Source organism: Myodes glareolus, chromosome 6, assembly GCF_982192425.1.
Source record: "Myodes glareolus chromosome 6, mMyoGla1.1, whole genome shotgun sequence".
In the NCBI taxonomy this organism is placed as follows: Eukaryota; Metazoa; Chordata; class Mammalia; order Rodentia; family Cricetidae; genus Myodes; species Myodes glareolus.
The window spans coordinates 21,223,810-21,249,655 of record NC_142031.1 but is presented as its reverse complement, the minus strand read 5'-3'; the positions used below and the strand labels follow the sequence as shown (position 1 = coordinate 21,249,655).

Sequence of the window (25,846 nt, the reverse complement as noted above, 5' to 3'; positions counted from 1 at the left end):
ACAGATAAACTGAGACACGAGAGCTTGAGAAAGTTACCCAAGGGCACACAGCTAGTGCCTGGTTGATAAGCTAGGTACATCTGGCTCCCAATCATGAACTTAACCATGAAGCTAGACCCCAGGTATTAATTGGATGCAGGCCCTGGACTAAATGTACAATGACCCAGAGGAAAGAGATCTGGGCTTGGCAGAGTTAAAAACAAAAGTGAATGAAGAATTTGAACCCATGGCTGGTCTACCAATTCTGTGCTTGCCAAATGTGTCATTGAGCCGTCATAGCTGGATTACAGAATGAATGAATAAATGAGCTCACCCTGATCCATAATCACCCTGCTTAGCACTTGCCTACTGGTGGTCACTTCCACCAGAGTGTTGTTCTGAAACTGTTGGCTCATCCTGTCCCTGGTCAATAGTAGGTGATCAATAAATATTGTTGAGCCATCCCTTCACCCCTCTGCACTTCACAGATTCTAGAAAAGCCAGAGGAAACCAAAAATGCTGGTCCTGTGTGCAGTGTGCTAAGAGGCCCAACATGAAAAGAAGTATTCTGGTTGAAGTTTATAAACAAGACAAAATAAACTGACACCATGGCCACTGTAGGCATCAATTTCTTTCCTTCCAGCTTCACCTAAACAAAGGTTCACCTGCCTATTAAAGCAGGTAGAGAAACCGAGGGGACCTAGCAAAACCTATCTGAAAGCTGCAAGGGCTTGCCCTCCTGCAGACCAGCCCACTTGATTTTCACACTTCAGGGACCATGGCAAAGCAGGCCCGTTTATTCCTAAGCACTGAATTCACGGCCAAGAGCAGCTGGCTGGGTGGTGCCAGGCCTGGGCCTGGCGGCTTCAGCTTAATGAATAGATGTGTTCCTTTATAACAAGGGCTGGGGCGCCTGCCTGGCAAATGGATGCCATTAAGGGCTCCTGAGACACCAGCCACTCTTAAGTGGGTTAACATTCCCCCTGCAATCTTCTCTATGTAATTGATTTAAACAACACCTTCTTTTGTCCCAGTGGGGAGGAAGACTTCAACCAGTGTGACCCTGTGAGGTAGCATCCTGGAAGGGTGGAGATATATTTGGTATGAACATGAAAACTGATCATGGACACTGACTGCTGCAGCGTTATTTCCACCTGCTCCAAGGCATGCTCTGCCTAGGCACCTCAGGACACCGAGACAGGCCTGCCCCCAGGAGGCTTAGGCTGGCCTGGGTGAGAGGACTGAGATAATGCATAGTTTTTGGTGTCATCCAGTTCTTGGACTTCACATAAGCCTTACAGCAATTCTACAACATGGGGCTTGTTTTCCAATTTGATCACAGAGGTCTTGGCACCCAGAGGGTGAGATTCCCCAAAGAAACACAGCTTTAAGTGATGGAGTCACATCAAGCCAGTAAGGTGAGTCACAGGTGCACGCTGAGTAGCAGCCTCAGCAGGGTGCGCCCCATGCCCAGGTGAATGTCCCCCACAGTAATAATGCAGCTGCCCAACTACCACCGGCATCGTCTTTGTTGAAAGTCTATTTAACAGCTCTCCTCAAGCAATCCGCGGCATGAAGTGCATGTTCACATGTCAAGAAATCAACAAAACCAGAAGCCTGCTCCATCTTCTATAGCCCGGAGATAGGCAAGTGGGGGAGAACCCAGCTGACAGGAGGCTGCTCAAGCAATCCAACAGAAGGAAGCTTTTCACACCTGTGAGGGACTGACCTTCAAGAAATCTTGCGAAAAGAAAAGGGAGCTGATGAGCACTAGGTTGAGATAGAAAAAAATGGAGCTGGGTGGGGCTCAGAGGTGGAGCACCTGCTTAGCATGCACAGGACTGGAGGTTCTATGTACGGCACGGCAGGAAGAAAACAGAAAGAGGTGTGTGTGCATGCTTGGGTATGCACACTGGACAGTGGCCACCCCCATTAAGGAGAATGTGGCACAGGTGGGTACTTCATGCTCATGTGCATGCTCTGTTAGCTGCAGAACATATAGTAATGTCACTATGCATGTAAACAAGAAAGGTAACTGAACCTTTTGGGTGACAGGCACTTTAAGACATGTTGGCTCTGATGGATACCTTGTTCTAGAAGCACCCAGAAAGGTTGAGGGGGCAGTGGAAGGAGAGTGACTCCTCCAGAGTGTGCCCCTGGTATGGAGTCTGTGGCCCACCTGGAAGCTCACTTGTGGCCTGAACACTGCTCTGTAAGCAGTGGAAATCTTAGCACATACTATGCATTATAAGAAACAGCACAGTCAAGTCCAGTCAAAGATTAAGTCAGGTCTGCCCAAGGCAAGTGAGGAGGTTGCCATGGGCCAGGCAAGGGGGGGCCTCCACCTCCCATATCCACTGCAGAGTCAAACTGGGCTCTACCCCAGCCCCCTGCTGCCCCCTGCAGGCCAAGTGGAGGAGCAGCACTCAGAGCCCCAGAAGCTCTACTACCCCAGACAGCAGTACCGGTTTGAGCTGTGTTGTCTGAAACACTTCCAGCACATACTCTTGAGTTTAGAGAGAAATGGAGACCCTAGAAAGCCAAACTGATTGCCTCAAGGCCGTTCAGCCAGTGTGGCAGAGCTGGAATTTAACTACAGGCCTGCTGCTGGCTAGGGAGAAATCTCAGTAACCTTGTAGTCTGTGGTGGGCCTTGGGCTAGTGAAAGAGCCCCCCACCCCGGAATATACTAAGGAGCCTCTCAGCACCTGCAGCCAGCATCTTCCAAGTGACACAACCCACAGTTCCTCTGGTCTCTAGCAATTTTCATAATCAATTGTAATTTATGTTCAATGGCAAAAATAGCCAGGGCTGGACCCCCTGGGGTGCTGGGAAGGCAATTTGTGCTGTCTAGCAGTGTTTGCTCAGCGTGCCAGCCACCAGCTGCGTCACCTCAGAGACTATTACCCTGGTTACTGGTAATTCACGGTGAGTATACCATACAGTCAGGGGAGAGGCTGGGCTGCATTGTCTTCCTGATCCCATATGATTCCATCCTTTGAGGACACTGAGAGGAGTTGGACAACAGAACCACCCTGGCTAACAAGCCTGCCACCCACCATCCCACAGGACCGGGACAATGTTTTTTGCTCCCAGAATGCCCTGCTGTGTAGCTGGGCTTGCAAGGGTAACCATCTGCCTTTTACACACTGGATGAAAACTGAACCAGCAGAGCCAGCATGGCCATCCTGGCACATTTTCTAGGGTGAGTACTTCCCCAGAAGACTCAGAGTAACTATGACTTTCCAAATACTGGACAAATAGAGGAGACTCAGACAGGTCAGAACATCTGCAGAAGACCCCAGGTCACATAGTACCCAGCCACCTAAGAGCTACAAGCACCTCCATGGCAGGGCTGGGACTGCCTGGGTCTTCTGGCCACAGGCTTACCTCTTGATATGGGAACAAGCAAGAGAGGCCATAGAGGAGGCATGAGGAATGGAATAGGCTTGATGGCAGTGGCAACAGGCCTAGGGCCCCTTGGAAGGAGCTGCCTTCTTCCTGGGGGACATATGGTAGTCAAATTAAGACTAAAGGAATAATAAACAAAGCCAAAAGGAACTAGGGCTATGGCTCCAGGGCAAAACACTTATCTTGTGTGTGTGTGTGTGTGTGTGTGTGTTCTCCGAGAGCAACAACAACAAACAAAACAACAAAGCCAAAGCTAAGGTATCTAAATGCTTATGAGCTTATGACAAGTGACCTTAACTAATCTTGACCATATCCCCATTCAACTGGCAATGGAGGCAGAGGTTAATTCCCTTGCTCAGGGTCATCTAGCTGGTTTAGGCAGCACTGGACAGGGCATCCAGGCTCTAAAGGAGCAGGCAAGGCCTGTTTGTGTACCTGGGAAGCTGGGGCAAAGGCTCTGCTGCAGGACAAAGCTCTTTTGGAAAATGATGGGAAGACCGAGACAGAAGATGAGGAGAGAGAAAACAAGCAATGTCCCTCACCCCCATCCCTTGCACCTGCCTTGTATGTGTGGTGGGGCTCAGAGACTCATTGTCATCCTTTTTTTGCCCCAGCAGATCTATTTCAGGTGGATTTCAACCACAGAAAAGCAGGGTGGGTGTCAACGAAGTAAGGGAGCAAACAAGGCCACATGGCTACTCCAAGGGCTGCTCTGGAGCGAGGCTACGTGGGCTACAGCCTCCAAGAGGGGGTATCTGGCATCTGCCAGCCCTGCTTTTGATTCCTGGCTCTGCTGTCTTCTAGCTGTACAATGTGGGCAAATTAAGGACCTCTCTGAACCTCAAACCCTTCCCACATAAAAGATAATAATGCCTACATCCTCGGGCCAAGCGAGAACAGCAGGCTGCTCAAGGTGTCAGACGGTGTCTGTTCTCATCACCACAGCCGATGTTGAAAAATGGGGGCGGGGCTGAGGGACTGGGCTATGGCTCAGCAACAGCGGACTTGCTTAGCATTGGGGAGGCAAAAGAAAGATAAGGGTAGTAAAGCATATATATACTAGCATACATAAACATGGAAGTGGAATAAGACATGAGAAACTGAGTCATGATGGGCAAAGTCTAGAGGAGAGAGCCAGGCCGCTGGAAGTTACAAGCTTTTCTACAGTCCCCAATGCAGAGGAACCAGGGGGATGGGACATTCCCCAGTGTCCTCTAGTATATTTTGAAGACTTAACCATGTAAGTTAACATGTAAGTTACATGTTTCTCGTGTAAGTGGGGAACACAAGGTTTGAATAAAAGGTTCTCCTATGGAGCTGTTCTCCTGCATGTCCTCTTCTTGCACACGCTCAGAAGCCAGGCACAGAACCAGGAACTGGCTCTAGACAGTAACCTCCAACCACTGACCACCAGGTGGCAGCCTCATTGTCACCCTGACCCTTCAGACCTGCTCTCACCTTTCCCACGGGGACATCCAGGTCTCTGACTTCTGATATTGCCTGCAGGGGCTCCTACATAGGAGATCCTGAGACTCCAGTTCAGCAGCTGGCACTGGGGGCATGGGTAGCTCTGACCCAAAATGGCCTGGCTCAGCTCAGCTGGACTGAGGACTTCATCACATATCCGGGACTACCCTGAGTGTCTAGCCTCCTGCCTAGTCACTGGAACCTGGTACTGAGTCACAGCTGGGCCCTCTGAGTGGCTGAGCACTATCTGGCTGTAATTTCACCATTTCTGTTTGTCCCATGTTGAAACAATTATCAGCTGTCCTTTCCCTAGCACGTATTTATAATCTTTTTTCCAATAAAGGCAAGTGATACTTGAACTTTTCAGGCTAAGCTCTTTTTTTTTTTTAACACTGATTTTGCCCAGGCTAGTCTTGAATGCATGGCAATCCTACTGCCTCAGTCTCCCAAGTGTTGGGATTGTAGCCTTGTACCACGATACTTACCTTTCTTTTCCCTCTTTATTGAGGATCTGCAAATGGTTCATGAGGGCTATAACTACCAATAATTACCGTACCAAAAATTAAGAGCCATTCTTTCAGCACACAAAGACAACAGTACCATTCCATCAGTCAACACGGCATTCAGCCTCTAGAAAATTCCACCGAGAGAAAATGAGGTGAAACTGACAGACGGAAGTTATTTCTAAAATGAGTTGAACTCGTTGACTCTTGGGATAACACTTGAAAACATGGCTGGCCAAGAATCTTCTTTGCTTTAACCAAGCCCATGTGGCCTCACTTATTCCTAGGCCCCGCTGATACTTAAGTATGACCCTGTCTAGAAAGGGGTGAGTGTGCTCAGGGTCTGTACACAGAATCAGTGGAGCATTCCCTACGCATCTCACTCACCCCAATCACACCACAACCTGAGCCTCTGGCGTGCACAGTATGTGCCCCTGCCAGGTACTTTAGGAACCTAAGATTCAACCCAAATGTGATCAGCTTGCAAGAGGCAGGGCTGAGGTGCTGAACTAGGTACCCTAATACTGAATTAAGGGAGGCCCTGACCATGGTCACCAAGTTTTCCAGCAGGGGCGGCCACCTGTCCTTTCTGTGCACAGGTAGAATGACATGGCTACAGCTAGCACTCCCTGCCTGGCACCCGCTCACTCATTGGGGCACCCATGCTTTCTCTTGTAACCAGAATTTCACCTCAAAGTTGGGATCTGAACCCAGTCACTCGACTCTAGATCCTGAGCTATGCTGCCTGCAAAAGAGGGATTCTATCAGTTATCTCTAGGTTAGGTCTGGTGGCAAATTTATATTGGCTTAGAAGACAGCCAGGGCACAGCTGGCAGAACAATCCTCAGAAGGGATAAAAGATGGGGTACCGATAACTGCATTTGGGGCCCAGGAATTGTGTGGGTGAGGGGCAGAGAAGCCTAGCCAGTCAGGAGAGAGGCCTGCTAGGCCAGACCACCCACCACTGCTGGAGGCTGGTGCCACCTGCTGTCTTGCTGGGAAACTGCAGCCTGGCTGGCCCAACCTGGAGACTGAGCCGAGATGCATGCAGCCTAGGGTCCAGTGAATCCCAAGCCCACCTTCTTGTGTCAGCTCCTTTGGGGAAATATACATCAGCCGTCTTCTCATAGGTCCCTGATCATTTTCCTGGTGACCTTTGGGGGAACATGACCCTTCCTCTGGATAACAGTCGGCTGCCTGTGTACTTGCCCTAGGCTCAGCACAGGTTTAGGGCTACTGGGTGTTAGCAAGTTTTTGTGTCCCTGTCCATATTGTCACACCTTCATAAATACATCCCTGGGACAGGTGCAGAAACAAGAGGGCTTTTTCATGTTCTGGATAAACGAGGCTGGCATCTCCATAGATGCAGATGTGTCCGAATCAGATGCATAGCCACGAAGGGCAAAAATGAGATGCTGCTGGGATCTGCACATCTGCACATTTTTGACCAGAGTTCATAAGGCACTTTTCCAGGGTTCTTTGGTGAAGACTCAAAGGCCCTATTCTGGTGAATGCAGACCTCAGGCCGAGAGTGGAGTGCAGGCCTCCAACTGTTCCTGTGTGGGTGCATAAACAGCATTTCAACAGTGGAAGAGTTTGAGGATCTGGCCCATTGAATGGCTGCGAGTTCTGGTCCCTGCTCCCTCCCCAGGCCAACATGGCTATTGCTTTCTGGGAGGAAACAGGGCAAACAGGTGAGGGCTAACAAATATATATGACCTATGGCCCCATGCAGCCACCTGCTACCTTCCCTTCTTAGATCTGAGGTGAGATAAAACAATGCCCCATTCCTCTGGGAGATGTGGAAATGGACAGAGATAGGAAGCTTGCAGGTCCAGATGTCACTAAGGCCAGGCTTAACTTTTTTGCCTTCAGTCTCCTCTAGGTGTGCCACAAAAACCTATAAGGTGTTTATTTCTAAGCGATTTACCGTTGAAGGCAAATAACCTCCACTCCCACATCAAAGATCTCAGTCCTAGTGGCTCAGGTGGCAAGGACTGCTTGGTTCCTCAGGAGGACACAGCCTCCACTGATTCCTGCAGCTGCCACCCAGCCTGTGCTCCCCACTGAGTCAGGAACTTGGAGGACAGTTGCCAGAGCTGGCTCAAGGTCACACAGTGGCCAGCTGGCAACCAGGCTGGGCATGAGCCAGGTTCCTAGGCCTCATTCCCACCCCCACTCTAAACCCAGAATCAGCTGGTGGTGGGGTAGGGGGCTAGTCTCTGCCCGGGGGCCTTACTGGGTACAGAGGAGCCGTTCTTCCTGCCCACAATTCCTGCTGTTTGCCCCGTGCCAGGCTGCAGCCTCCCTCCAGCCCTGCTGATGAGGACAATCTGGTGCCAGAGTTGACAATCTGTGTGCCTGCTGGAGGGAGGTGGCTGCCAGGGGCCCAGTTCAGAGCGGGTGGACATGGAGTCACAAAAAGCTGCTAGAGGTCCTTTAAAAAAAAACACCCAAGGTGACAGATCACTATATGCCTGACAGGCACCCCAAAATGCTGTTCAGACTTGCTCGGGGGAGGGGCACATACACTCTCTTCTGTACACTATTCGGGGGTGGAGTTCTTGACCATGTTCTGAACTTCTAGCAAGCACTGGGTCACTAGACATGCACACAACACAGAAAGTCCCAGAAGGAAAGGGATGGGCCCTAAGAACCCCAGAAGACTAAGGGACCTCAGTTATCCAGCTCCAGTGAAAACAGAGCCTAGATTTACTAAATGCGAGGGGTGTAGGGTCTCAGCACATTCTTCACCATAGCATTTCAGAGTAAGTAACAAACGCTAACGTGGGCGCCACTGTGACCCCTATGGTTCAACACCAAGTCAATCACAACAGCTGAGGCTCACTACACATTGTGGGGAGGGCTGTTCATGGTTGAAAGGGATTCGAGGTACTGGCTTTTCCCTGATTTCCTTCCCAAAACCTTGGGTTCTCTGCACCAGAGGAACTGCCCCCTTTGTCATACAACCCAGGAAACCCACTGAGGACCAGTAGCAGAGCCTATAACATCCAGGACCCTGTGGGCGGACCACTGAAATGCTGGGAGGGGCTGGGTGCAGAAGAGTATCTTGGAGACTCGGTTTCCATATCTGTGAAGTGGATGGGTCTTCCCCACTTCGTAAGGTAAGAGAAGGGGGTAATAGTGATATACCTGGTCCTCAGTTCTTCCTCCCCTCTTGTGGAGATGAAATGAAGGCTGTTTTTTCCCCAGTGGGCTATGTCCTATCAGGCCAGGAACTGACTGCTGACCCAGGAGGGACTCCAGAGTCTGACTCTCTCCCACTGAAGAGGACACATTTGGAAAGAGGGGTTCGTGGGTAGAAATCCTGTGTTGTCTGCAAGCTCCGGCAGGCACTAAAACCAGGCAAGAAAGTGCTGAAGGCCAGAGTGAGTCACCTCCCAGCTCCCCAAACACTTAAATAAAGAGACTGGGATGGGTATTTCAGTTTCTAGATAGCACCAAGATCTGGGCGGGGCATCAGTTTTCCTTACCTGGGTTCAGTGCTGGGTGGAGCCTCTTCCTGAAAGGTGGCCACAGTAGCCTCTGAGGAGCCTCTGTGCCCGTGCAGTGGAGGTTTCCCAGCCCCCTGCTCAGTCAGAGGCCAGCACGGGTCAAACCCTGAGCCCCTGCTTAATCCACCAGTGCCAGAGTCAGCGCTGGCTGGACATGTGACCCGAGGCCCCAGGACCTGTTTGGCAGGAGCAGCAGCTGGTGGGGTGGGGCGGGGAGGGGCAGTGTCTGCCCTCTGGTTGCTTCTGGCCATTTTTCCCTGCAGAGACCTATGGCCTAGAGCCTGCAGCTGGTTCTGGGACCCCAGGGAGGGCAGGGACACAGAGTGGAGACTGAGTACAGACAGAGATCTCACCCAGAGATGCCCAGCTGCCTGGGAGGTATCTGTGAGGGGGACCTCACTGCACACAGATCTGTTCCATGTGTGAAAGGTGGATTGTGGGTAGGACTGAATTCCTCAGAAGTGTGAGGTCATCAAGAAAGCTGAAGATGGGAATGGGGAGTTAAGGGAAGAACTGAAACCGTAAAGTCCCTCCCAAGGCTCCAACAGAGGGGACAAAGGGAATGGGAGAGGAACAGACAGACCGAGGGGTACAACTGAAGGATTAGAACCAGAATTTCCCAAATTCCTACTCAACAAATCCAGGAGGAAATGAAAACACTAAGATGGGGTTGACTTCAAAAGACTCTTCGCCAAGAAGAGGTGACAGAGTAAGAAACAAAACACACCTAATGGGGCAGAACCCACGTTCCTTTTACTTCCTATTTTTCTGTGTGTTGTTTCTGTTTGACAGGAACAGGAGCAGGCATGACCCTCCTTGCAGACCTGTTTACTCCTGTGGTGACCTCAGCTCTGACAACAAAATCTATCACCTCTATTACTCTGTAAATGTGGACCTGACATTGCTATTTGGACTCAGGCTCTAGATGGTTTCTGTCATCTCCCCCAAAGGAAGTAATGAAAAATAACCATTGAGATACGGAGTGCTTGCTCTGTGCCTTAGCTGGCGGACAGGGTTGTCATCACCCCAATGAGAAAGAAAGCCAGGCATGGTGGTGCAACCTGCAATCCCAAAATGCAGGAGGCTGAAGCTGAGTCAAGAGGCCAGCCTAGACTATACATATGGAGTGGATTCTAAGCAGCTTGAGTTACATAGCAAGATCCTGTTTCAAAAAGCCAAAAACTGAAACAAAAATAAATAAATAGGAGAAAACTGAGACTCCAAAAGGTCTAGTGACTTGTTCAAAGCTACGAAACAGAGGTGGATCTAAACTCCTGCTTGAGGACATAGACGGCTATCTCCGAGTCCTGTTCTTCATGTCCAAGTTCATCATCTTTCAGTCCCTCTTGTTGCCACCCATCCTCATCACTTCCAAACTGTGCTGGCTAGTTTGATGTCAACTTGACACAAGCTACAATCATCAGAAAGGAGGGAGTCTCAGTTGGGAAAATGCCTCTATAAGATCAGGCTGTAGGCAAACCTGTAGGGCATTTTCTTAATTAGTGATTGACATGAAATGGCCCAGCCCATTGTGGATGGGGCTGCTCGGGGGTTGGTGGTACTGGGTTCTATAAGAAAGCAGCCTGAGCAAGGCTTGAGGAGCAAGGCCTCTGCATCCGCTCCTGCCTCCGGGTCCTGGCCCTCACTGCTTTTGATGATGAACAGTGATGTGGAACTGAGAGAAATAAACCCTCTCCTCACCACGCTGCTTTCATCACAGCAATAGTAACCCTAACTAGGACACAAACCATCCTTTCTCTACTGGCCCCTGCCTCCTATGGGGAAGGTTGGGTGATGAGAGCAGGTTAAAAGGAGGGACACTTCAGCAAGGGCAGCTCTAGGACTGCTAGGCTCCCCGAGTTCATGAGTAACAGGGTCACCAGTCGCTGCCCCTGGATGTGCCATGAGGCACTCACTTTTCTTCCTGGTTTGTTTCAGACCAAATGTCCAGGCTAAGCCCAAAGTTCTGCCCCAGATCAGCATCTGACTGAGCTGTCCCATGCCTGGCTACACTGAATCACCCTCATGATTCTTGCCATCCCCTCTGTGTTCGACAAAATCCTTGGGAGAGTTAATACAAGGTGCAAAATACAACATTGGTCCCGGAGACTTGGAGCTAAATACCCCCTCCCCCCACAGCATTAAAGCTCACTCCACCTTGTAAACCGCTGGTGGAAAGGAACTCACTTCTTCTTCTTCTTCTTTTTTTTTTTTTTGAGACAGGATTTTTCTGTAGCTTTGGAGCCTGTCCTGAAACTCACCAGAACTCACTACTTTCTAAGGCACGGCATTTCTTTTCTGGGTGCAGTTCATGAGAAAACTCATATTAGCCCCAAGCACTAGGGACAGGCAAGGTCTCTTTCCCTCCCTACACCACCTCTGTGCTCTGTGGAGGAAGAACACATGCAGACAGGCTCCCTTCTACAGAGGCAACAGGAGCTCACACACAGCATGCAGAGACCCATGTGGGTCAACACAAGTGCTGAGCCTCGTATGTACAACCATCCTGGCCCAAGTACACCCTCCTTGAGGGAGTCTGGGCCCAGAGACTGGCAGACCATTGGTGCTCTAAGGTAATTAACTCACTACGAAGAAACTGTTGGTTTGTAGGTTGGAAGAAGTAGGTTCTGCTTTCTTTTTGCTGGTCTGCAGGGGTAATATCATTGGTTTAAGATGAAGCTTCCAGAAGTATTGTCCAAACTGAGAGATTGACTTGGGGTATTGCAGATGGAATGGATGTGAGGCCCCTGTAAGCTGCTTGTCATGGATGCTGGGCTTCAATTGCACGAGGTAGGAGGGAAAGTCACACAGCTCTTCAGAGTCACTAAGGACTCGCCTGCGTACTGCCTGGCATCCTAACTGGCTCTTGCTGTAACAGCCAATGTCCCACCAGCCCAAAGTCACTGTATCCTTTCATAGTGATGATGGTGCCCTGCTAAGGGTTCAGCAGAAGTGGCAAAAGTGACAAAGAAGAGAACACAGAAGAGGAACTGGTTTCTAGGTAGCGGGAACAGGGAGCTCATTCCTGCAGGAGCCAAGCCAAGGCAAGGTGTCTGGGGGGATGGTGGTGGTGGGTAGGGGGCACCAGAAGATACTGTCCTCAAACACAATGGCATCACACACACACTGTGCCATGTTGAGAGGTGACATCAAGATCTAGCTGTTCATGGTTAGGAACACTTAGGGGCATAGATACACCCACTCCAAGCTAGTGTCAGGAGGCTGGTATAAGAACTACCAGGACACGGGGGTGGGGGGCAGCTCTCCAGCCACAGGCTTGGTTGGTACTAGCCTACACTGGGGAAGGGGCCTGCTATAGGGTGGCAGGCAGAGCAGAGCAGGGCAGCCACAGCAGGGACTGCTATGGGCCCTTTAAGCAGCCGCTAGACTAGTGAACTTTAGTCATAAGACCTAAGATTATTTAATGTTTGCAGGCTGCAGGAGTCAGAGTTGCTCACGGTGGGGGGGGGGGGGAAGAGCACTGGTCCCTCTCTTTGTTCTTCCATTGCACAGACCCCTGTGGTGGCCTCCAGTCCTGTGGCACCTTTCTCAGGCAGTGGCTACCCAAGAATGCCTGGGGTACTTGGGAGGTGGGATTAGGCCCCTAAACCCTGAATGTGCTATGTGACCTTGGACATGTCCCTGCCTCTCTCTGGCCTCAGACTCTAGGGTATTCCCTCCAGAATAAGAGTACTCAGGGGCTGGGCTGTGGGCACTGTAGTACTCTGAGTCACCTCTTAGCCTGTCTTTTCTAGCACCAGGGATGGAAGGGGTTAAGGGGTGCAGGTATTTTTCAAATTTAACTCCTGGGCTCTTATGGGCAAGTGGATTGACAGGTCTGGCCACCCTGACAGCCATAAGGAACAGAACACAATGCTAGGGGTAGGGAAGGCCAAGCTGGTGTCACCTCTGAAATTGGTGAGGGGCTACACTGACTGGCCAGTGCCAACACAGACAGGCAGATGCTGGCCACAGATGCTGGCCATGAAAGGGAACAGTGGCTCAGCAGAGTGCACAGCCAGACTCCTGCTTCTGGTCACCAGGAACGGAGCATGCTCAGAACAAAACACAACACAAGCCTGGCCAGGCAGAGACCACTGCTGTCCTTGGAAGTCTCATGGAGTGGACAGAGCCAGGGGAGGGGACACCCACTGTCATCTTTTTGCTCAGTTTGCTCCAGTGACAGATCAGCTGTGACAGTTTACAGCTTGGCAATTTAGGGTAGTTACTACCCAGCAGAAACATGGAAGGGGGTTTTCCCTTGGACTTCTGGAGGTGTGTGGGAGGTCCTTGTACATCTGGGCTGACCCGGCCTGACAAGGCACAGTCTAAGGGCAGCTGCTGTGCTCAGGGTGGGGGTGGAATTTCTCACACCGAGCCTCACCCAAAAGTTCCTGGCCCTGGCTCCTAGCATAGGAATGGGTTTCCTTTACCAGCGCCCAGTACATCTCACACCCCTAAGGTCTGCCTCTTGTCCCGTACAGGACTGAGCCCAGAGGTCTCATGATGTGCAGCTCCTAAGCCTTGAACTTGAACTGATTTCACTGAAGGTACCTACAGGACCCCCTTCCCTCCAGACCAGGATCCAGCAGGAGGGGCTGCCTGAGGCCACACAGCGGGTTAGAGGCAGGGCCAATTTTGGATCAGGTCCCTCTGGCCCAGGCTCCTCAGTCCGAACTAAGCTTTCACCCACTCCCGGGCGCGTCTAGCAGGCTGGAGCGAATTCCTGAGATGCTTCGACCTCCCTCCCGCCCTCAGGCTCAGGACCGGGAAACGGGATTTCTCCAGGTGGTGGAGGGGGGGAGGGGAAAGGAGGCGAGAGGCACAGGGCGACCCCCGGCTTCAGTCCCCGCACAGCGGGAGGCACCGCATTGGTGCGGCAAGCGCCTGCCCCCACCCGGATCTCCGGCACCCTGCTGCGCTGTCCGCAGAGCGCGGTAGCTGCTCGGCGGCGTCCTCCCCGCGTCCCAGGGGCCGCACCGCTCCGCAAGCAAGGCCGGTGGCGCCGGGTCCGCCAAGCCTACAAACCCGCAACGCGCGCGCGCGCAGCCACCGCAGCACCACTAGCCGGCCGGGGTCCGCACAGCCCGGCCCCGCCAGCGTACCCCGCTCCCGGCCAGCCCGCTCCTACCTCTCAGGTGCCCGCAGCCGCCGAGCGCGCGCCGACCCGCTGAGAGCGCGGCCCCTACGCGTCGGGCCGGAGGGGCGCGGGGTCCAGGGACGCACAGAATCGGAGCCTGACCCCGCGCCCCCGCCCGACGTGGCCTTGGCGGGGGGGTCCTTTCTGTGCCGGGCCTCAGTTTCCCCCTTCCGAAGGTGTGTGTGTGTGTGTGTGTGTGTGTGTGTGTGTGTGTGTGTCGGGGGGCGGGGAGGACGGGTGCCGCCCCAGTCAACGACGTCACCCGAGCCCGGGCGAGTGGAGGGCGCTGGAGGCCTCGGGGCCGCCGCAGCGCTTAGGCCAGATTCCCCGGCACGCGGAAACCCGCACGGAGTCGTCTGCACTACAGCCCCTTGCCTTTCCCCCACGCACCTCAAGATCCCCAAATCAACATCCAGGCAAAAAGCAGCCCGGGGCCACACTCCCCGGCCCTCCCAAGGAGAACTGCAGCCCCTGCGGCCAGTGCTCTTCCTCCCACGCTCGCAGCCTGCTGAGACGGCCAGAGAGGGCAAGCCACTGGCTCCGGTCACACAGCATCAAGACTCCAGAGGTCTACTCGGGCACCACGCCCCTCCGCTTCCCCTCCGGGGCCCAAGCTGTTCAATCGGGCAAGGAAGGGCAGAGAAGCAGGGCCTGGAGGCTGATCCCTTCATCCTGCTAGCGAAATGGACTTGGCACCAATAAATGCTGGGATGGGCCTCAAGGAGCCTGTCAACTGTCTTTGAGAATGCGTTAGGGCAATCTGGACTAGGGACCCCAAGTTTGGGGAAGAAATGGCCTGGAGAGGGGGAGCTGGGCCTGCAAGGGGTAGGCACAGAGAAGGTGCGTGCGCAGGGTTGTGCATAAGGAAAAGACAAGGATGGGAAAGAGTTGCAGGATGTGCAGTAGAGAGCAGAGGCATGGGGAGCAACACAGCCCCCGACCCTGAAAGCCGGGCTATCCTAGGCAGAGGCCCTGCGCTCCCACCCTCGCCCCGCTCCCCGCCAGGTGGGGCAAGGGCACCCGGAGCCGGCCGGCAATGCATCCAAGCAGCGCCCTCTGGTGCATAAAAGCGGCGAGGCGCGAGGCTGGAAGGACACAGCTGCCGCGGTACAGCCTGGAGGAATCTGGGGGAGTGATGTAATGTGTGAGCAGATGGGGGCTGGATAGGGTGGCCACTAGGCTGTGTGACCTTGGTCATGGCGCTTCCCCTTTCCGGACTTCTATTTTATTTTATTCCCTGATTTTTAATTTTTGATACAGTTTCTTACTCTAGCCTAGGCGTGCAGGGAACTATGTAGCCCAGGCTAGCCTTGAACTCATGACAATCCTCTTGCCTCCGTTCTGTGATTATAGGTGTTAGGTTCCATGCTGACACCCAACTCTTTCAGAATTTAGTGAGCTCTAAAGTACTGAGTATTGATGACAAAGCCAAGGACAGTCTAGCTCCTAGTTCTCCTCTCCCTTACCCCTGACAATCATAAACCCAGGCCTGGTGGCCCACTGCTGCAATCCCAGTACTTGGGAGATTATTTTTAAGACCGCCCCCCCCCCAGAAAAAGTAAACCTATGGCACCTTGTTAGTGCCCATAACAAGACAGTAGGATGGGCTTACAGGGCAAGGTGTAAGTCTTATTCCCCACTCACCACCGCCCGTCCACCAAACCTAATTATGCCCTTGCATATTGTTAAGAGCAAGTGGCTTATTGTTTTAGTTTGATTAAGACAGGGTCTCACTATGTAGCCTCAGCTAGCCTGCGACTCCCTTGGAAGAGCTGGCTAACCTCAAACTCACAAGGATTCTCCTGCCTGTCTCTCGAGTGCTAGAATCAAAGGTGTGTACCGCCACCATGCCCAACTTACTTTAATAGTTTAAAAACATATTTTTAGAAGCAGCACTTCAAGGAGACAGATTCTTGTGTAGTTTTTATAACTAACATTGCTGGCGTGGAGCTCAGTGACTGGACTTGGTAGGAGGGTAGGTGATAGAAGACAGGCTCGCCAGGACTGCGGCAGCTGTGACTCAGCTGGGTCCCATCACCTCTCTGAGCCCCACAGAACTGAAGGAATCCCTACCCCAGCTCCTTCGAGGCTGCTGAGCGGATCTGTTGTGCTCACACGTGGATGGTGTGTGCAAAGGGCACTATGCAGATGCTTCATTCCCAGAAGCCAAGAAAGCAAATGTTGATGTATTGAACTACATCAAATTGGACTATATAAATGGAATCAGAATACCACAAACAAGGTAAAAAAGACAAATGGCACCCTGAGAACAATGTCTGCCGCACGAGGTAATGAGGAGAATGAGAGGATAGTTAATTTTCCTAACACAGAAAGTGTTCCTTCCATCAACAGGATGACTAACCCATTAGAAAACAGCCATGGCTATGAGAGCCGTTCAGGAAAAAATATTCACTCCTGCTTGTAATTAAATGCGCATTAAAGAAATGCAATCAAAACACAAACCAATTCACTTGCTTTAAAAAACAACAACAACAACAAAACTCTACCTATTTGGAGAGCTGGAAAAATGGCTCAGTGATTAAGAATAGTCACTGTTGTCACAGAGGACCCAAGTTTGGCTTCCAGCACCCACATTTCTCCTCTGCTGGTCTGTGTGTCTCAAAAAGTGAAGTGCAGACAGTCCCCATGCTATGATGGCTCAGCGAGTGACATGCACTCAGCCACCTGTCAGTGAAGCACACACTGCAGACTGGAATTCTCATCGTTCCCTGAGCTGGTGAGATGCAGCTGACCATCTTCCCAGATGCTGGAGTAAGGCAGCGAACAGGCATCCCATGGGGGACCAGCCCACTCTACACAGCAGGTCTTGCCGAGCTGGACAGTCAGGCTGCTACTGTGTTGAATGAATTTTCGGCCCAACATTTTCAGTTCACGATTCAGGGTTTGTTGTGGTTGTTTGGATCTTAAATATCCCCCAAAGGTCCTTGTGAAGTAGCTTTGGCCTCCAGGGTGGCAGCATCAGGAAGTGGTAGAGTCTCTGCTCTTTCTTTCTTCTTTCTCATGCCCTGGTTAGTAGCTCCTTCTGCCCCCTGATCCTACCATGATGTACTGTGCTTCCATGGGCCCCAAAACAATGGAGCCAAGCAACCATGGATGGAAACCTCTACAACTATAAGTCAAAACAAGGTGTTTGTTACAGTATCGGAGGGCTGACATGCATGCTCATGTTAAGTATTTGTGCCTCTGGCAGTAAGGAGGCACAACATATCTGCCGATGCTACCTCTGACAAGGATGAGCCAGGGGCAAACACTGCAAAACCCTGAGAGAGAAAGGAGGGTTGGAAACAGGACAGAAGTTCCACTGAAACATCCATATAAACTATATAATCTCACTATACAGTTGCATTGCTGGGGTTTTTATTTGTTTGTTTTTGTTTTTTTGTTTTGTTTTGTTTTTTGTTGTTTTTTTGTTTTGTTTTGTTTTTTGTTGTTTTTTTGTTTTGTTTTGTTTTTTGAGACAGGATATCTCTGTATAGCTCTGGTTGTCCTGGAACTCTGTACACCAGTCTAGTCTCGAACTCAGAGATCTGCCTGCCTTTGCCTCTGGATTGCTGGGATTAAGGGTATGTGCCACTCCTTGGATATATTGGCTTTTTTTTTAAATAATCTGTTTGTAAATAATAAATTTCTGGGGCTGGAAAGATGGCATAGTGCTTAAGAGCACTTGTTGCTCTTGAAAAGGACCTGGGTTCAATTCTCAGCACTCACATAGTGGCTCACAACCACCCTTAAATCCAGTCCCAAAAGATCTATGAACACTGGGTACACACATAGTGCACATACATACAAGCAAAACACTCATACACATAAAACAAATGTAAAAATTAAAAAAGTAAATAGCGCTTTCTGAGCCTAGACATGGTGTTGGTAAGTATGGTGTCGAGAGCCTGCTCCGGCAGGGGTTTGGGAGGACTGTCTACATGACCTCAGGACAGAGGGCATTCTTTCTGAGCCCTAGTTCCCTCCACTAAGGGGACAGGAAAAAGAAGACAAGTGCACACCTGATGGGACGCTAGCCCACTCAAGCATGTGACTCTGGCAGGCCTTGCCCTTCTCCCCATTTCCCTCTGCCTTGCTAAAACAAAACAAAACAAAACAAAAACCGTTAGATTACATCCCTACAGCTGACCATCAAGTTCTATTGGCTTATTTGACGACTTCCTCCTAAGGCTGACTACCAAGGTCCAACTATCGAAGTTCTGAAGTCCAGCAATCAGAAGTCCCGCTTTGGCTCGCCTAATTAACATGTCCAATTAAAATTAAACACCTCACCTCCAGCACAGGGTTTCTCCCTTTACCTTACCTTTATAAACTACCATTTTTCTATGTGTCTCCTCCTCTCTATCCAGAGGCAGTCCTTTGTCCTTCTGGGACAAATACCCTTCCCCTTTCCTTTGTCCCCTTTCTCCTTTATCACCATATCCTAGCCCATTCTAACACAGACCTACCCCTTTTCTAAAAAATTACATCCAAAGGTCATTTGCTGCTGTTGTTCTGCCTGATTCGAGAAGCAGTCACTTTAACTTTTCTTCCCTGCTTAATAAAAGATCTATGAAAACAGGCGTTTGGGTGTGGTTTGTGCCTAATCTGAGGTCTGGGAGGGAGCGCCCCCCCACCCCCGCTGCTATATGGGGCGGTTCTCCTTCACCACCCAATACTGCTAGTCTAGAATCTTCTCAGCAGAAGAGCTAACTGAGTATTGAAATGGCCCCCGGGGGAGATAGGGACGGCAGCTGAGTGTCAGGGGCTCCAGTGACTTTGGAGATCCCCTTGATTCCCTAAGACCCGGTCCTATCTACTTTTCCAATGTCCATAACCTGTCTGGAAATAATTGGTTCATATTTCCTGCCTGGGGTTACCTTGGCAACAGCTCTGTCATCTGTCTGGGCTGGAGGTCAGTCCTGTGGCATGGGACAGATGACCAAACACTGCATAGCATGTGGGTCTGAGATGTCTAGGGCAGAGTCTCATATTGGGCAACCACACCTACTCACACAGAGAGAGCAAGATCCTCTCCTGCCCTTCCTCCTCTTTGTGCAGAGGAAGCCAAGGGACAGATATGGGGAGACCGCAAGACACAAAATGGTATGCTCACAACAGTGCAGATGCTAGCAACACAGGAAGTGTGTGTGGCAGAAATCATCCATCCCGGACGCTGTGTGCCTATCCCTACCCCATCTGCCTCCCCCTCCCTGCCACCTCTTCATCATCGGCCAGCATGTCTGTGCCCTTTTCCTGCCAGTTAAAACAAGGCACTCTTCAACCAGACACTCATTCCAGCCTCAGTCTACCCTTCTAGCTCCTCCCACTATCCAGAACAATTTTTAAAAATTGATTCAGGCCTACCCCTTTCCTGCTCAGAACTTCTCTATAGCTCCTTATGATCTTGGGATAAAGAGGCTCCCGGGCCTGGCTCCATCTCCAGCAGCTTCTCAAAAGTCAAGCCAAACTGAATGGCTTTGAGCACACTCTGCTGTGCCATGCCACCACGTGTTTGCCCATTCTCTTCTGCTTTACTCCATATGCAAAGAGTTCTTCAAAGCAATAGAAAACACAATTCAAAAAATGTTCAAGTCCCATTCACGTAGGTAGCTCAGAGAACAAAAACACAAATTACCTATAAACATATAAAAAACATACACAACTTCACCAATAAAGACAGATTGCACAATGGTGAGGCACTGTTAGCGGCTGGCACATGGGCGGAACTTCCTAAATGCTCACCTTTCTGTTAGCTGCGTCCAAACCCATTAAATCCAGCTTCAAAGGTCTCATTTCCTCTGCATGTCATTTTTCTGGGCTCCTGTTGTGTCCTGCACTTCAGCACAGTGCTTAGGGCTGGGCACTGATAACAGGAACTAAGCAGCTGCACTGACCAGCTAAGGGGCTGCTCCCCATCAGGGAGGCGCTGGGGCTAGGAAAGTACCTGAGTCATGGGCACAGACCCTGCAGCAGAGTTGAGAGGGCAGCAGTGAGGACAGGGCAAGGGTGCTGAAGCAGAGGGGAGGTTCTGCTGGGCAGGGGAGCTGCTGCCGAGATGGGGAAGGGAGAGGCACCTGGATGGAGGGCGGGGGGCAGACATGGCCATGTGCTTGCAGCACACAGGACTTTCTGCTACTTGGTGCCTACTGTATGTCAGGCAGGTGTTGTGCTGGGTTCTACTCACTGTGTCCTCACAGTCCCCTACACACACACGAGAGGACAGTGGCACCTCAGGGACTTTCCTAACTAAGTTCTTTTATCCTCTTTGATACTTCTGTTGGCTTGGGGCACAGTTGGGTACATGGCATGAGATACGGCCCTTCCCCAACCTAACCTCTACCTTCCCAGGACTTACAAATGTGAGAATGTGGTCTCTCAAGCCCCACTTGAATGATCATCGCTTCGACTGTTTAGCCCTGCCACAATGGGGGGTCCCACAGTAGCTACGTGTTCAGAACACAGGCAACAAAACTATGCATTTGGGAGGTTGAGGCAGGTGGATCTCTGTGAGTTCCAGGCCAGCCTGCTCTACAGGAGCTAGTTCCAGGAGGCTCCAAGGCTACAGAGAAACCTTGTCTCCAAAAACAAACAAACAAACAAACAAACAAACAAACAAACAAAAACAACAACAGAAAGCCAAACTGGTAGGGCAGGCCTAAAAGCCCAGTCACTCAGCTGACTGGGGTAGGAGAGTCTCAAGGTCAAGAAAGTGGGCTACCGATAGGTGAGTGAGGGTAAGTCTGAGCACCTTAGTGAGTCCCTGCCTAGGAAATAAAGAGGCTTGGTGGCAGTGTACTTGCTTGGGTTCAATTCTAGTACTGTGAAGAAGAAAAACAAAACAGAACCCTAAGCAGTGTAAAGTGAGTTGTGACTGACCTAGGCGCTGAGGTAATTCATTGGCCCTTGCTTCTTCCCCGTGACAGCTGGCTGTCTATATGCAACAGGACACTTCGAACACTGACCTCCTATTGCACAGAACTTTGGCTCAAAACAATCAACGATCTGAATGGGAGACTGGCCACTCTAAAACTCTCAGACAAATCACAGGACTGACCTGAGTTAAGCCAAGATTTCTTATACAATACCAAAATGCAAAGTATAGAATAACAACAACAATGAGACCTTATCACAATGAGAAACTTTGCATATCAAAAAAAGACCATTAAGAAAATAAGAAGGGTCAGGGATGGTGGCTCACGCCTTTAATCCCAGCACTTGGGTAGAGGCAGGCAGATCTCTTTGAGTTCCAGGCCAGCCTGGTGGAAATAGTGAGTTCTAGGACACCCAGCACTATGTGGAGAGATCCTGTCTCAAACCACCCACAAAAGTGAGAAGATGGCCATTCACAGGAGAAACATCTGTGAGTCTTGGGACCTCTGTGAAGAGCTAATATTTACAGCATAAAGAAAACTGACTCAACGAGATCATACAATAAAAATCAGGATCAGGGTTGGAGATATTTTGCTCACAGAGCTATATAAAGCCAGTGAATGCAAGAAAAGATCCCTATCATTGGTCATGGAGAATATATAAATTAAAGCCACAGAGGGCAGCCCTTCACGCCAAAGAGGAGGCAGGATTTGCTGTGGGTGACAGCTAGTGCAGGAGGGGACACACAGCGCACCCTTGACAGCACAGTGTGGTAGGGGTGGGAAAGGCCCTCTGCTTTGGAGAGCAGCTTGCCTGTTTCTTCTAATGTGGCCCAGGACCGCACTCATAGCAGCTTGAGAAATGGGAGCCTGTGTCCACACACAAATGTTGGCAAAAAACCCACAGCAGTATCATTTTTAAATGGCCAAAGTGGAAACCACTAGTGTGTCCATCTTCTAGGGACCAGACAAGTCAGAGATGGACCATAGTCTGTTACTCAGCAACACAGGGAAATAAAGTGCAGACATGCTACAGCCCTTGACTCTGTGCCAAGACACCAAAAGCCGCACATCGCAGGTCTCCATCCATAGCTTCCAAGGCAACTCTACAGAGACAAGAGGGCTGATGGGTCTTAAGGATGCCCAGGGGACAAAGGAAGGAGCGGATTGACTTCAAATAATGCTGTGGTGCTGCTTATACGTGGCCAATATGCTAATACTGTGGAGGTACACATTACAAAGGCTGGATTTTATAGCATGCACATTATCCTTCTATAAAGACATCAGAAAACACACAAAAGACTCAATGCAATGAAAGAATTAGATGGATCCAGGAGTGGTTGGCAACAGCTGTGACCAGCACTTAGGAGGTCGAAGCAGGAGGGCCAGGAGCTCAAGGTCATCCTCGGGTGCCTAGAGAGTCCAAGGCCAACCTGGGCTGCAGGCAACCCTGCCTCAGAAATGTAAAGGAAGGAGACTAAGAGAGGTGGAAGAAAGGAGGGAGGAAGGGAGGGAGGAAGGGAGGGTGGGAGTAGAAGAAAGAGGGAAGGAAAAGAACCTGATTGGGACAACTGTCAAAATAAAAACGCAGCTTGTATGAACTTCATTTGGATCATGGTGATGCTGAACTGCTGTCTTGTTCTTAGGAACTAGCCTGGATGGAGTATTATTACAGACAAATGTCTCGCTGCACATTTGCTGTGACCTCACAAACAGAGCCAAGAGGGAAAAAAAATCTAAATGTGCCAGAACAAAATATGGTGGCATTTTACTAATGGTGACTGGGGTGAAAGGGACATGGGAGAAGCCTGCTTTTGTCAAATTATTCTTGAAACTCTGGGCTGGGGGTTGAGCTCAGTGGTATACAGAACTTGCCTACCATACCTGAAGCTGTGGGTTCTGTCCCCAGGGCTGGAAAACTAAAACTAAAAACAACAGGGTAAGAGCTGATGAGATGATTTACCGAATACAAGTGCTTACCGTAAAGCCTGACAACCTGAGGCCAACCCTTCAGTCCCTGCACTCCACATGGTGGGAGGAGAGAACTGACTCCCAAAAGTTGTCCTTTGACCTCTACATGTGTGTCACAGCATGAATAAGTGCTGTGCTAGCACATATACACACGCATATGTGCACACACACAAAAATAAAAATAAATGAAATGAGAAAGGTTTCAAATTAATTAGTTCAAAATAATATAGTTAAAAAAATTAAGTATAATATATTAGTTGAAAATAATTAGTTGAAATTTCTTACAACTCAAAGAATTCAAGCGTAAAAAAAAATACTGCACAGAACTTGGCTAAACCTGCAGGGAGCAGCATGGACCTGGCAGTGAGAAAAAGTCCTGGGGGTGGGGGGTGGGGTCTCAGCTTATCACTCCACTTGTCTGATAGATCCCTGAGAAGACATAGCCAGAGGTCAGCATAGTGATATATTTCTGGGTACCCACAGCTTGTATTCATTCTTCTACTCAGAATACTTATTGAGTGCCTTCTATATGCAGGGAACCTCAGCCATAAACCACACACACACACACACACACACACACACACACACACACACACACACACGCACGCACGTGCACACATGCGCGCGCACACACACACACACACACACACACACACACACAGTTATACAGGTACGCACATCCTGCCTCTTAGTCCGGGCAGGTTGTGTAGTAGGAAGAGAATGTGGGCACCCCACAACTACAACCTGCCCCATACCTATACCAGCCCAGTGTCCTGGACAGTAGAGACTTATGTCTTGACTCATCTCTGCCCCATGTCCCACAACTATAAGAAAGTCAAATCTGTAAAATTCTCCCAGTTGTAGAGCCCAGGGGTTTGTTTCCCAAATGAGCATAAGTTAGATTCTTGGTTCCCTTTGCAGGAGGTAGGGACCTTTGAGATTAGATAGTGGGGGCAGGAACAGGTTAATGTTCGAAGGGACTGCGGCTATCGGAAATCAGGTTGTGCTTTGTTTGTAAAGTGAGGTCATTGGCCTTTCTGCACTCTAGCCAATTCCCTATCCACGCATCCACCACATTGTGACCAAACTCAGGTCTTCACCAGACATTGGTCCCACGATGCTTGGATCTTCTACCATTAGAATTCTGAGCTAAATAAACCTCTTTTCTCAAACAAACACCCTTCTTTTCTTTATAAAGTATCTCATTTCAGCTATTCGGTTATATCCATCAAAAGCAAAGGCCCTGTGCAGAGAGAGTACATGCACAGAGCAACCTCCTGGCCAGCAAAGAGGAAAAACAGAGGTAGCTAGGCCAGCAGTTAAGGGCTGAGGGATAAGGTGTGACGTCATGTAGCAGGGCAGGGTGAGGAGTGGAGGGAGATGACACTTCACCTCCCTCCCTGCACACAGCACAGTGCCCAACCAGACCCAGCTCTAACCTCCTGAGGACTCCATAGGGCTTCCACTCTATCATAGGGCTGACACTTCTCAGAGATTCCAGCTCCTGATGGTTTGGGGGATTCCCGAGCTGGGAGCCTTGACTTATTTTAAGGGATCTTGCATCCCATATGTACAGCCAACACTGTGGCAGACCAAACAAACACTGCTTTTTCACATGCTGACATTCTTCAAACCCAAACACAGCCGCTGCAAGGCTGCAGTCTCCCTAAACCAGGTCCTCGGTTAAGCTCTACGCAGGGTGGGGTGGGGTGGGGTGGGGTGGGGGGAGTCTCACAGTTTCTTATGAAAAGCAGCCAAACTCCTTTCCTGGAAATGCCTGGCAGGCAGATGGAGGCCCACTTGCTATACTGCAGGGCAGGAAAGGATCAAAGGGAAGGTTTGTTGTGGTAGGTGAGACCAGTCATCCAAGATAGGTGAGAGGCTGCAGCTGGGGCTCTGGAACCCTGAGGAGTTTGGGGACCCAGTACCCAACCTACCCGCAACAGACACAGAGCCCCCTGAGTCAGTGCTGAGCACAACTGGTTACTTTGGAAGCTAAGCGGCCAGCATAAGGCCTGGGTGGTGGTGAAGGCATGTAGAACGGAGGCCAGGGCTGGCATTCGGTGCCAAGCCTTCCTTCACCCTCCGCTTCTTAGCATGTGGTCACCAAGCTCTCAGCATGGGACCTAGAGACGGAGGTGTTCATTTCGTCTCATTCAAATATCAACTACTGTCAAATGGCTTGAACAGTTGAGCTGAAGAAACTGAAGAGTGAAGAGGCCCTGGAGGTGAGTGGCAGTTAGGTGCTGCGGGGGCCTTGGGTCCCCTCCTCCTAGCAGGGGCTGCAGTACTTGGCACTGACACGCCTTGCCAGGTGCATCCTGTTGTGTGGAGCAGCATATAGAACGAATGTGCTAAGAGCCGGGCGACTGAAGGGTAGGATCACCAGGATAACATCTAGTTTTGTGGCCTTTGCCTAACCTATGTGACACAAGGGTCCAGCAACAACCTACTAAAAGGCATCCCATGACTGCAAACTACGGCCACAGTCTCCCTCCTGGGCACATGTGATGGGTCTTTCCATGGTGGGAGCTGGCCTCTCCTGCAATCCGGAGGTGGGGCCAAGTTCTAGAAGGCGGTAGAAGTTCTAGTCTTAACAGATCTATGGTCTGGGCCTGGGTGCTTGAGGCACATACCTCTCTGCACGCTGCCTGATGGTTGCAGACTCAGAAGTCAGGGACTGACTGGCGTGCCTTTAGGAGACCACATCGGGGAAGAGGGGAGCTGCCATGCGAAGAGGCTCATTTGCCACTGAGAGGCCATGTGGAAGTTGACAAGGGAAAAAGTCTGAGATGTCTTAGACTTAGCTGCCAGAAGCTAAGAGAACAGTTTTGAGAAAAAACAAAAATACCCTCCCTCCATCCCCCCCAAAAACCCCACAAATCGCTTCACACTCTTAAGCCTGTGTTGAAACCCTGGGCACAAAGCCCAGGTGGGAGGCAAAGTACATCTCAGTAGTAGAGCATTTACTGAGCATGCACATGACTCC

At 50.6% G+C, this 25,846-nt stretch overlaps 1 protein-coding gene across 13 annotated transcripts in view; it reads right to left on the bottom strand.

Moving 5' to 3' along the window:
* Iqsec1 (IQ motif and Sec7 domain ArfGEF 1) overlaps window positions 1-25,846 on the bottom strand; it is a 334,563-nt gene that overhangs the window by 60,399 nt on the left and 248,318 nt on the right. The window contains exon 1 of one of the 13 annotated variants that reach the window (XM_087907046.1): window positions 14,006-14,129. The exons of 11 other annotated variants lie outside the window; for them this stretch is intronic. The gene's annotated coding sequence lies outside the window, so the exon portion shown is untranslated. Of the gene's footprint in view, window positions 1-8,853; window positions 8,998-14,005; window positions 14,130-25,846 lie in introns of those variants that run through there. One more of the 13 variants, XM_085690580.2, reaches the window with a different exon arrangement.